Consider the following 9,449-nt stretch of genomic DNA (forward strand, 5'->3'; position numbering starts at 1 on the left):
CACGCACCACGGGGGGCGACGAAGCCGACAAATTATTTATCGCACAAACCACCCCCATGTTGTCACAATAGAAACGAACACGCCTGTTTCGAAAAACCTGTTGCCACAAATGCACCGCCACCAAAATAGGAAAAATTTCCAAAAGTGCGATATTCCGAACCAAACCGGCAGAAATCCATGAAGTCGGCCACTGTGCCGCGCACCATTGTCCCTGAAAATACGCACCGAAACCTGACCCCCCGGCCGCATCAGTAAACAATTCCAACGACTCATTGTCAACCACCCCCTCCTGAAACAACGACCGGCCATTGTAGCTCTCCAAAAAACAACTCCACACAGTCAGATCGTCCTTATGGTCGGCCGACAACCGCACAAAATGATGAGGAGCACGAACTCCAGCCGTAGCCATAGCCAACCGCCTAGAAAAAACTCTGCCCATAGGCATAACTCGACAGGCGAAATTCAGCTTACCAAGGAGCGACTGCAACTCCCTCAATGACAACTTCCGCAACCGACAAGCCCGCAGCACCTCCTCCCGCAAAGCCACCACTTTGTCAATGGGCAACCTGAACTCCCACTGAATGGTATCAATTACGATACCAAGAAAAGACAAGCACGTACTCGGGCCCTCAGTTTTACCCGGAGCCAACGGCACTCCAAAACGATGCGCCACGAGTTCTATTGCTCTCAAAATCTTCCTGCAACAGTCAGACCCAGCCGGGCCGACGCACAAAAAATCATCCAAATAATGAATGACAGAATCACAACCCGAAACGTCACGAACCACCCACTCCAAAAAGGAGCTAAACGCCTCAAACAACGCACAAGAAAGCGAACACCCCATGGGTAAACACCTATCAACAAAAAAGCGATCCTCCCAAAAACAACCAAGCAGCCGAACGCTATCTGGATGAACCGGCAACAAACGAAAGGCGGATTCAATATCTGTCTTAGCTAGCAGAGCCCCTCTTCCGGCTTTCTGAACCCATTCCACCGCCAAATCAAAAGACGCGTAAACCACCGAGCAAAGTCCGGGGTCAATGCCGTCATTAACCGACATACCTCTAGGATACGACAGATGCTGAATCAAACGAAATTTCCCTTCTTCCTTTTTAGGCACAACTCCTAAAGGGGAAACCACCAAATCCCCAAAAGGCGGTAACTCAAACGGGCCCGCCATCCGCCCCAAAGCAACCTCCTTTCGCAATTTTTCAGAAACCACATCACCATGCAACAAAGCCGACCGCAAATTCTTCCTAACACAAGGGACCTCAAACGAAGGGGCCGGAATAACAAAACCTTCTTGAAAACCTGATAACAGTAACCCCGCTTTTTCCCTATCTGGATATCTATTTAGATAAGGGACCATCTTTTCCCACATCACCGGTGTCACCCCCATGGGTATTACTGGCTCCTGACTTTCCTCTACCCTTCTTGAAACATTTCGCCGCCCCATGTGAGGAGCCGCTACAGTGGGAACACAAGTGTTTAAACTTACAATTGACCCCGAATCTACACTGGCCTTCGTTAAACTGCCAGCAAACACCCAACTTTTGACCCCCTGCCTGGCTAGAGGAACCAGAGGACCCTGAGGCCCCGGACTGAAAACCCTGGCCGGACCCACCGGCCCCTCCTTGAAAGGGATGACCGAACTTGTACTGCGCCATCACCCGCAACCAAAGTCCGATATCTTTCTGATCCCAGCGAATTGCCGGCCGAACCGCTTTCCTCTGTCTGAACTGCTCATCGTACCTGAGCCACGCCTGACCGCCATACACCCTATAAGCTTCATGGATAGAATCCAAGTAACAGAACAGACCTGAGCGATTCTCAGGCGCCTTCTCTTCAATCACACTAGCCAAAATGGCGAAGGCCTGCAGCCAGTTAGCAAACGTCTGAGGAATCAAGCGCCACCGCCGCTTTTCCTCATCTTCCTTCTTACCCTCATCCTTCTTTTTCTTATCTAGGTTAAATTTCTCTAACGGAAGTAAGGAAAATATTTCAACATATTCGTCCTTCGCAATCTTTTCCTTAACTTCCTTCTTAAGATGCGCCCCTAGGGGGCCCTCAAAACACACGTAAACTTCGCCGTGAGCCCTGTCATCTAAATGCACCCTACACTCTTTTTCCTTCTCCGTCTGCACTGAAACTGATATCGGCCCAGGAACCACCACTGGAGCCCCCACTGCCCCAAAAGCCCCCACCAGCGGGCTCGACCAAGCCCCTAAATGTCTCTGAGCGGACATACCCTGCTCTAGTCTAGATAACAAACCCTGCACGTTACTCAACAGCTCACGAACCCCTGCTGAACCGGCATCGCCTGCCACCCTCTCAACACTACCAAGCCCCTGACTACCCGCAAAAGCTGGCGATGCCAAAGTAGGAGTACACAGACCCGACACAGACATATACTCACCGGGCTGCGAGGGATCTGTAGGCCCCCCAGCCGAAGTGCTGGCATCCAAGCGTCCCCGGCTCACCGCGTCCATGAACAATCCGCCCGAATCCGACCGCTGATGAGATCCCAGGAGGTCTTCAGAGGTGCCCTGTCCAGATACAGGCACCGCGGATAAAGGTGCCAGACTCTGTCTGCCCGAGGAGACTGGTGCCTGCGTGGATGAGCTGGCAGCACACCAGCTCAGATCTGCTCCAGCGCCAGCCGCCACCGCCAGTACGCCGTCCTGCCGACCTGACGCAGGAGAGGTACCCGCCGCTGAAGATGGAGCCGGCCCGAATCCGTCCTGCCGTGGGCCGCCCGCTCTGATGTCGCCGCCAGAAGCCCCCACGCTCCCAGATGAGGCCGAGGCAGGCCGCGCGGCTGGAGCCTCACCGCTGCGGCCTCCCGCTCCACCAGGCCCAGCACGCTGTCCGGCGCGCCGAAGCCCCGCCCCCGCTGCACTGCGGGGTGCAGGCCTGCCAGCCGCCGCTGAGCCCCGACCGGCAGTTGGATTCCTCCCAGGCCGGGACCGGGGAGCCGCTGAACTTACCGGTGCCCGGCCTGGAGGGTCCCGCGAGGGGCTCCTGCGCCTTCTGGGGGCTCGGGGACCGGAGTCCGGTGAAAGGCGCTCGGGGGGCCGCGTCCTCCGAGAACGCCGCTCCAGCGGCGCTGCAGCGCCGGACGGCCCCGCACCGTCCGACATGATCCGGGCCACCTGCGCCTGCAACCACCCGGGGGGATGCGACGCTGCAGCCGCCCTGAGGGACTCAAGGATAGAATCCACGCCAGACATAGCAGGTATGACTGCTCTCGATTCAAAAGTGCGGGAAGTGATTGGACCCACCCCCCAAACTCCCATAAATCCTCAGCCACTAAACCTTCCCTCCCCTTTCATTAACCCCTTACCTACCCCACTCCCCCCCATTGTCATGCAGGCCTTCGCCTACGCCGTGGGGGGAGGGGGTACGGCTTGCTCCGGCCTTTACTACTCTTGCTGCACGGCTGCGAGTCTTGCTGCACGGTTGGGAGTCTTGCTGCACGGCTGGGAGTCTTGCTGCACGGCTGGGAGTCTTGCTGCACGGCTGCGAGTCTTGCTGCACGGCTGCGAGTCTTGCTGCACGGCTGGGAGTCTTGCTGCACGGCTGGGAGTCTTGCTGCACGGCTGGGAGTCTTGCTGCACGGCTGGGAGTCTTGCTGCACGGCTGAGAGTCTTGCTGCACGGCTGAGAGTCTTGCTGCACGGCTGAGAGTCTTGCTGCACGGCTGAGAGTCTTGCTGCACGGCTGAGAGTCTTGCTGCACGGCTGAGAGTCTTGCTGCACGGCTGAGAGTCTTGCTGCACGGCTGAGAGTCTTGCTGCACGGCTGAGAGTCTTGCTGCACGGCTGAGAGTCTTGCTGCACGGCTGGAGGTCTTGCTGCACGGCTGAGAGTCTTGCTGCACGGCTGAGAGTCTTGCTGCACGGCTGAGAGTCTTGCTGCACGGCTGAGAGTCTTGCTGCCCGGCTGAGAGTCTTGCTGCCCGGCTGGGAGTCTTGCTGCCCGGCTGGGAGACTTGCTGCCCGGCTGGGAGTCTTGCTGCACGGCTGGGAGTCTTGCTGCACGGCTGGGAGTCTTGCTGCACGGCTGGGAGTCTTGCTGCACGGCTGGGAGTCTTGCTGCACGGCTGGGAGTCTTGCTGCACGGCTGGGAGTCTTGCTGCACGGCTGGGAGTCTTGCTGCACGGCTGAGAGTATTGCTGCACGGCTGGGAGTCTTGCTGCACGGCTGGGAGTCTTGCTGCCCGCCTGGGAGTCTTGCTGCCCGCCTGGGAGTCTTGCTGCCCGCCTGGGAGTCTTGCTGCCCGCCTGGGAGTCTTGCTGCCCGGCTGGGAGTCTTGCTGCCCGGCTGGGAGTCTTGCTGCCCGGCTGGGAGTCTTGCTGCCCGGCTGGGAGTCTTGCTGCCCGGCTGGGAGTCTTGCTGCCCGGCTGGGAGTCTTGCTGCCCGGCTGGGAGTCTTGCTGCCCGGCTGAGAGTCTTGCTGCCCGGCTGAGAGTCTTGCTGCCCGGCTGAGAGTCTTGCTGCACGGCTGAGAGTCTTGCTGCACGGCTGAGAGTCTTGCTGCACGGCTGGGAGTCTTGCTGCACGGCTGGGAGTCTTGCTGCACGGCTGGGAGTCTTGCTGCACGGCTGGGAGTCTTGCTGCACGGCTGGGAGTCTTGCTGCACGGCTGAGAGTCTTGCTGCACGGCTGAGAGTCTTGCTGCACGGCTGAGAGTCTTGCTGCACGGCTGAGAGTCTTGCTGCACGGCTGAGAGTCTTGCTGCACGGCTGAGAGTCTTGCTGCACGGCTGAGAGTCTTGCTGCCCGGCTGGGAGTCTTGCTGCCCGGCTGGGAGTCTTGCTGCCCGGCTGGGAGTCTTGCTGCCCGGCTGGGAGTCTTGCTGCCCGGCTGAGAGTCTTGCTGCACGGCTGAGAGTCTTGCTGCACGGCTGAGAGTCTTGCTGCACGGCTGAGAGTCTTGCTGCACGGCTGAGAGTCTTGCTGCACGGCTGAGAGTCTTGCTGCACGGCTGAGAGTCTTGCTGCACGGCTGAGAGTCTTGCTGCACGGCTGAGAGTCTTGCTGCCCGGCTGGGAGTCTTGCTGCCCGGCTGGGAGTCTTGCTGCCCGGCTGGGAGTCTTGCTGCCCGGCTGGGAGTCTTGCTGCCCGGCTGGGAGTCTTGCTGCACGGCTGGGAGTCTTGCTGCACGGCTGAGAGTCTTGCTGCACGGCTGAGAGTCTTGCTGCACGGCTGAGAGTCTTGCTGCCCGGCTGAGAGTCTTGCTGCCCGGCTGGGAGTCTTGCTGCCCGGCTGGGAGTCTTGCTGCCCGGCTGGGAGTCTTGCTGCCCGGCTGGGAGTCTTGCTGCCCGGCTGGGAGTCTTGCTGCCCGGCTGGGAGTCTTGCTGCCCGGTTGGGAGTCTTGCTGCCCGGCTGGGAGTCTTGCTGCCCGGCTGAGTCTTTGAAAAGTTGCTAAATTTTGGAACAGCTTGGAGTTGCGCAATAATTTGGGAACTTTGAAGGATCAAAAAGGTCATGTATTGTGAGGGCCCTTAGTCTTCTATCACAGTAGAAGAGCTCCGTATATGCCCCACCCCCACAGTATAAATTCCCGAGTGTAACCCTCACAATGCCCCCAGTGATGCATTCCCACCCATAGAACACCCCCAACACCCATACATTATGATGTACCTTCACATGATATTCTAAAATGTTGCACCCCACCCCCCCATGCAGTATGTTGCCCTAAGGCATCCCCTTGGCGCTATGACGCCCCCACAGTATAATGAAACAAGGTGCTCCTTCTCACTCAGTACAATGCCTCTAAATGCCCTCCCAGTGCCCACCTCACAACATTCAGTTGCCGGAGCTGACGTTGCCAGAGCTGACGTTGCCAGAGCTGACGTTGCCAGAGCTGACACCTAAGGGTATGTGCACACGATGCAGAATTGGTGCAGAACTGCAGCAGATTTTTCTGCTGCAAAAAAGCTGCAGAACTGCACTGTGATTTACAGTACAATGTAAATCAATGTGAAAAAAAATAAAGCTGTGCACATGGTGCAGAAAAATCTGCGCCAAAACGCTGCAGATTTCAAAGAAGTGCATGTCACTACTTTTGTGCGTTTCTGCAGCGTTTCTGCACCCCTCCATTAATAGAAATCTGCAGTGGTAAAATCTGCACAAAAAACACACTAAAAACGCACCTGCGGATTCTGCCAGGAGATGCAGATTTAGTGCAGAAAATTCTGCACCACATTTCCTATGTGTGCACATAGCCTAAGGGTATTAGATTCAGAGCCCACTCCACAGCGGGCAGCTGGTTGTATTATATGGATGCCATCATCCTCTAAGGCTATGTGCACCGTTGCGGATTAGGCTTAGGAATTTCTGGTGCGGATTCTGTCTCTCCTGGCAGTAAACGCACCTGCGGTTTTTTGTGTGGTTCCGTAGCGTTTTTTATGCGTTTTTGCTGCGGTTTAGACCCCTGCGGTTTTCTATAATGGAGTGGGTACAAAAACGGTGCAGATTCACAAAAAGGAAGTGACATGCTACTTCTTTTAAACCGCAGCGTTTCCGCAGCGGATTTTCGCAAAGTGTGCGCAGCATTTTTTTTTTCTCATTGATTTACATTGTACTATAAATCAATTGCGGATCTGCAGCGTTTCTGCACCTCAAAAAACATGTGCACATACCCTTACAGCAGTAATTAACGTGACCACTAGTGTTGAGCATTCCGATGCTGCAAGTATCGGGTATCGGCCGATACTTGCTGTATCGGAATTCCGATACCGGGATTCCGATACTCTTGTGGTATCGGGTATCGCAACAACATTAATGTTAAAATGTGTAAAAGAGAGAATTAAAATAAAAAATATCGCTATACTCACCTGTCCGACGCAGCCGGGACTTCAGCGAGGGAACCGGCAGCGTTGTTTGTTTAAAATTCGCGCTATTACTTGGTTACATGAATTCCCGGCTTGTGATTGGTCAGGTCGGCCATGTTGCCGGGACGCGGACCAATCACAGCAAGCCGTGACGAAATTACGTCACGGCTTGCTGTGATTGGTCCGCGTCCCGGCAATATGGCCGCCCTGACCAATCACAAGCCGTGACGTCACGGGAGGCTGGACACGCGCCCATTTTAAAATGAGCGCGTCCAGCCTCCCGGCTTGTGATTGGTTGCGCCGCGGTCAACCAATCACAAGCCGTGACGTCACGGGAGGCTGGACACGCGCCAATTTTAAAGTGAGCGCGTGTCCAGCCTCCCGTGACGTCACGGCTTGTGATTGGTCAGGGCGGCCATATTGCCGGGACGCGGACCAATCACAGCAAGCCGTGACGTAATTTCGTCACGGCTTGCTGTGATTGGTCCGCGTCCCGGCAACATGGCCGACCTGACCAATCACAAGCCGGGAATTCACGTAACCAAGTAATAGCGCGAATTTTAAACAAACAACGCTGCCGGTTCCCTCGCTGAAGTCCCGGCTGCGTCGGACAGGTGAGTATAGCGATATTTTTTATTTTAATTCTTTCTTTTACACATTTATATGGTTCCCAGGGCCTGAAGGAGAGTTTCCTCTCCTTCAGACCCTGGGAACCATCAGGAATACCGTCCGATACATGAGTCCCATTGACTTGTATTGGTATCGGGTATCGGTATCGGATTGGATCCGATATTTTGCCGGTATCGGCCGATACTTTCCGATACCGATACTTTCAAGTATCGGACGGTATCGCTCAACACTAGTGACCACCGATTGCCGCTGTTAACCTGTTCAATGCCGCTGTCAGTTGCTGACAGCGACATTTAAGCGTGATGTGATCACAGGGAGCCGATGGGTTGCTATGACAGGCAGGGGTCGGCTAAATGCCCTCATCTCCCCTTCACCCCGCCTCTACCTCCTGCGCCGGTCATGTGACGACCTTATGTGACATCCAGCCAGTAGTTGGGCATAGAAGACAGTGATTGTTCCTATATACCACAATACTGCTGTATATAGTACAAGCGATCAGACGATCGCAGCTTCAAGTCCTGTAAGGGAACTAATAAATAAAATAAGTAAATTAAAAAAAAAAAAAGTTTTTAAAAATGTAAAAAAAATAAATAAAAAATTTGAATCACCCTGTTAAAATTAAACAGTTAAAAAAATGAAAAAAATATGCACATATTTGGTATCGACGTGTTCAGAAAAGTCCAATATGAAAATATAATATTGATCCAATCTGTAAAAACTGTAAAGTAGAAAAAAAACTTAAAATACCAAAATTGCTTGTTTTTTGTTGCTACAATAAAAAAATGCATTAAAAATCTATAAAAGCTTTGTAACTATCAATAAAAACATCCGCTCACTACCCAAAAAAAACCAAGCCCTCACACTCCTCCATTATCCAAAAAATAAAAATGTTACTGGTATTTGAAAATGGCGACTCAGGCTATTTCCTGGGGGCTTTTATGAAATTCAGAATTTTTTTGCCACTTTAAATTAAAAAAATGAAGGTTTGGTATTGTCCTAATCGTGTTGACCTGATTGGTCCAGGCAGTTGTCTGTACGTGAAGAACGGACATCAGACAACAGAAAATAATTTTTATATCCATGTATAGAGATAGCATTACAATCACTATTCTGAATTCTATGGCTTTTCTAATTTCGGACTTACATAGATTGTGTTCCAATTTTTGCGCGTCATTTTTCACAAATAAATAACTGCAAATATCTGAATTAGAGAGAGAGAGAATTCCTTATAAGTAGCCTAACATTAAATACCAATTGTATCAATAGTACATATTACTAGATGATTAACAAATATAAAGTTTTCTAAATAAAAATGTACAGGATATTAGAATTGGGAAGTAGAGGAAGCTTGACATAAGAAATCAGAACCTTTTACAGCTAGGAAATGTGGAATAATGACAGGACAGGACAGGGGTATAACACGCACATACTCACTACTAAACTCCTACGGAACAACCCTCAACGGAATTCTGGGTGAGCGGTTGCTTATATATTCCTCATGATGTCATAATATCCAGGCCAGAGGTGACCATGGCGACGATCCTGTGATGTCACAACATTAAAGAATGTGCTAGAACAAGCCCTGCAGCCAATGAGATCCAAGATAATAATGCGTAATAAAGTCTATGGAGGGTTTATAATATGTAATATAAATAATCTGATACAGTAAATTGTTACAAATGATAAACACCTCCACGCACACAGATCCATGAAAACATATATGCAGAAGCTTGTTATAATCCTATTTTTTAACTTGTATTGTTCTTATACATATCCACTGTATGGACATAAGTATAGGGATATAGAATTTTGTAACATCCCACTCTAAATCCATAGGCATTAATTTGGCTGGGGTTGGTCCCCGAAGATTTTGGAGGAGTCTTTGGGATTTTTTGCTCCTTCATTCAGAAGATTATTTGTAACGTCAGACACTGATGCTGGATGGGTCAGGGCTAGCAATCTATATTCTAGTTCATCCCAAAGGTGTTG

At 52.2% G+C, this 9,449-nt stretch overlaps 1 long non-coding RNA gene across 1 annotated transcript; it reads right to left on the reverse strand.

Annotated features, from left to right (window-relative positions):
• Positions 1-8,516: 8,516 nt before the first annotated feature.
• Positions 8,517-9,087, reverse strand: LOC143768414 (uncharacterized). Its single transcript, XR_013213854.1, has 2 exons — positions 8,895-9,087; positions 8,517-8,661 (listed from the first exon to the last, which is right to left on the reverse strand). It is a non-coding gene; the product is annotated as an uncharacterized LOC143768414 (long non-coding RNA).
• Between the last annotated feature and the right edge of the window lie 362 nt (positions 9,088-9,449).

Source organism: Ranitomeya variabilis, chromosome 4 (assembly GCF_051348905.1).
Source record: "Ranitomeya variabilis isolate aRanVar5 chromosome 4, aRanVar5.hap1, whole genome shotgun sequence".
Taxonomy (NCBI): Eukaryota; Metazoa; Chordata; class Amphibia; order Anura; family Dendrobatidae; genus Ranitomeya; species Ranitomeya variabilis.